The sequence below is a fragment of the Cryptomeria japonica genome, chromosome 9, assembly GCF_030272615.1.
Source record: "Cryptomeria japonica chromosome 9, Sugi_1.0, whole genome shotgun sequence".
In the NCBI taxonomy this organism is placed as follows: Eukaryota; Viridiplantae; Streptophyta; class Pinopsida; order Cupressales; family Cupressaceae; genus Cryptomeria; species Cryptomeria japonica.
The window spans coordinates 15,572,285-15,575,854 of record NC_081413.1 but is presented as its reverse complement, the minus strand read 5'-3'; positions in this window follow the sequence as shown (position 1 = coordinate 15,575,854).

Below are 3,570 nucleotides of genomic sequence, written 5' to 3'. Positions count from 1 at the left end.
TCTTATGAATTATCAACACACCATGTCATAGTTCGGAGATGCCACTTCAAACTCTCATGGTGGGTCCTTTGCATGTACATCAATGAAAGGGTCTAGAAAGAATAAAGCGGGGCTAATGTCGTGGCTGCTCCTCCAACATCTACCAGACAAAGCTCATAGTAGAATAGAGTTTTCACTAAGTTGAATGAATCTTACCTAAGTATAATGCAACAATTGTTGAAAGACAACCTTATCACCCTTCTAGAGATTAAACCATTGTCTAATAGTCGACCCTACCCCCGTTGGTATGATGGATTAAGTTTCTATTGTTATCATTGTGTTCTTGGTCATGACACCGAGTGATGTTAGCATCTTCGATATGTTGTTCAAGACCACATTGACAGTGGTGCAATCTAGGTGGATGAGCAAAAGCACAAATCAAACAATTCTGTCGATAAAACCAACCACGAGTTGCAGATTTTTATTGATCCTTTCCCTCCACACTAGACAAACTTTATCTTTGCATTAGATCCTTCTTCAGATGATGGTCCATATGTGACCATGGTCACTATCACTCCCAATAGCTCACCCCCAGCCCAGAAGGGGGAGGTATCTGATTTATCTTTGTCATTTTCCCCTTTAGATGCGTCGTATTATGAAGACCCTGCTCTTTATATCCCTTCCAAGTTGAATGGTCAAACTGCCACTAGTGTGATGCTTGACCCATCGAGCAGGGTCGATGTTATCATAGAGGAGACTCTCTTTGTGAATGGTTGGCATAGGCTGACGTATGATGAGTGCCACACAACTTTGAGGAAGCGTGATGGAACCTCTATCTGCCCCTTGGGTAGCATCACCTTGATGGTCCTCGTAGGGCCTAGGACAGTGTCTTCCATGTTCATAATCATTCCAAAATTAGAGCTCTTCCAGGTTAAACTCAACATTCCTTGGATGATTACTATGGAGGCAATCCCTTTGGTTGTCCATAACTGTCTTTAGTTCCCCCATGAGGGAATGATGCATGTCATCTAGGATACCGGATATTGACCCCTGATTCCCCGTGGGGATTTTTCATTGGACCACTTTTGGTCTGCTTCGGTGGGGACCATGGTTCCCTGTGGTGATTTGATGTATCATATGTACTATCAATATAAGATGGGGCAGTCATCTCCTAAGTCAACACAACCTAGTTTTTCATTGCATTTCCCTACATCGAGTCACTCCATCTATCCCGGTGATGGAGTGGGTGGTGCCTCATTTCCCCTCATTGTTAGGGGTTGGGGCTAAGCCTGATCCTTTAGATAGACCCCCACATCCACTTAGGATCGCACAATCTCTAGCAGTGTCTACTATTCCTACGATTTCGCTTAGCGTAGCCAAAGGAAAGGCACCCATGTTGTCAAAGTTTGCAACCCGCGCTCCCTTTTAACTACCGACCATGACTGACATTCCTTGATCCTCTCATTAGGAAAAAGGGAGGTTCTCTTCTCATGTTAATTTGTCACCACTTGCTCCTGCTTCATAGCCCGTGTTGGCACCCTCTGTTCTCTCAATCGCTCCTCAAGCAAAGCGAGGTAGGGCACTCATTGTTGTGGATGTGTCACCTCTCCAGGATGCACCTCCTATTCCATTCGTTGGACCTTTTTTCCTTGATACAGTTGTGGAGGCCTCTCCCATGGAGCATGATGCTCCTGAATCCTCTCAAGCTTTGGTTAGTGCTCCCCACCTTTATCAAAATCAGCGTGCGTGTGAGAGTAAATGCTTTCAATGAGCTAGAGCTTGAGAGCATAGTGCTACTTTGTAGTCCATTGGGGTGTCCTTTGCACCCAACGCCATTGTCTCAGAGCCCATCTTTGCGGTCACTTCTGTCTCTGCGTCTACTTCGGTTTTGCTTCCTGCTACTTCAAGACCTGTTGATGAACCTCCCCCTAAATGGGTGCAGGTTTTTATTGCTCCCTCTTTGGAGCCACCTCTTATCACTTCTTTGCTGGACATGCCTCCCTTGTCCCAGCCTCTTAATATGTTGCACACGCTGGTGATGCCTAGTGCAACTTTGTCTACCTTGCTTGTTTCACCGCCACTTCAGCATCCGAGTTTTCCTAAGGTCCTCCAGCCTACTATGGTCAATAGGAGGTCTGACACTCTTGTCCCATCTAAGCACAAGTTCAATTAGGGCCCCATCCCAAAGTTTTGATGATGCAAATCCTTATAGGTATGCTCCTCATCCCCTCCTCTACTTGCTTCAGTGCCTGTTGGTCTTCTTGTTTCTATATACGTGATCGAGAAGGCCCCACCTTCTCTCAAATTTGTCACTGCACCTCTTCCAGAGGCTGGCAGTCCTATTATTGTTTCATCTTCTCTAAGTGAGTCACCTACTTCCTCCATGAAGGCCTACACGTTTGACTCCTTGGAGGCCATCCCGACCTTGTCCACAATCTTCACGTGATCGTTGACCCTTACCTCCTCCGAGATTGTGGATGCGGCTATCACCATTGCTTCATCCCTTGCTCTCATTGTTGGTGAGGCACCTGGTGAATGCCTTGCGGTGGTTCCTCTATGAGCTTGTCCCCCTTCTCTCTATGATCTAGATTGGAAGGATGATGATCTCCTAAGGGATGATCTTTAGGATTTTTATCTTTTCTCTACACTTGCTTGTGTATGCGTGTGATTGTGTTCCCCTGTACTTTCTTTATCTATTTGTTCCCTCTCGAAGGACCCAGGTTACTTCGTAGGTACTTCGATACAGGAGGTTGACTATCTTTATATGTTGTGCTCTCCTAAAGGACCCATGTTACCTCGTAGGTGCTCAAATACAAGGGATTTTTTGTCATACACTTTCCTCTATTTATCTCTCTACTTCTTCTATCTATTGTATCTTTCTTTTTGACATTCAGGAATGATGCAAAGCGATGGGGGAATCCTTTGCCTTCTTCCATGTTGACCTGAATTTTTATTTTATCTTTGTCTTCATGTGCTCTTCTTCAGATCCGAAAACTCTGGTGCTATGGTGATATACCATCTTGTAGTTGCATTGTGTATCTTTTGTCATTGCTATGGGTTATGATGCCAGACTATCAGATCCCCCTATCCTCTTGCATTTCATCGCTGATGTTGTGGATATTTTTGTGTCATCCTCTCATGGTAGCATTCCATGGAAACATCTTTCTATGTTGACATGCCACAACTTCTCTTCTCCTTAAAATGAAATTCCTTCCATGCATATCATTCTAAGGGTGGGGGGGGGGGGGCATCATATCTACATTTATCTTTTTATCCTTTTCATTAGTATCTTTTATTGGCTACTTTTCCATGTTTTCCTAGGTGGGGGCCAAACCACTCAATCTCTTTCTTTCCCAAGATTGCCTAGGTGGGGGCCAAACCGCTTGATATTTTTCTTTTCCAAGATTGCCCACATGGGGACCAAACCATTTTTGATCTATCATTTTTGTTTGCCTTTGTAGGGGCCAATTTACTACTTACCAAATTTATCTTCCCTATCGCATGGCTATCTAGCATGTTGCTACCCATGCCGACAAATCTATTTTTATCTCTCATATCACATGGCTATCTAGCGTATTGCTACCCATGCTA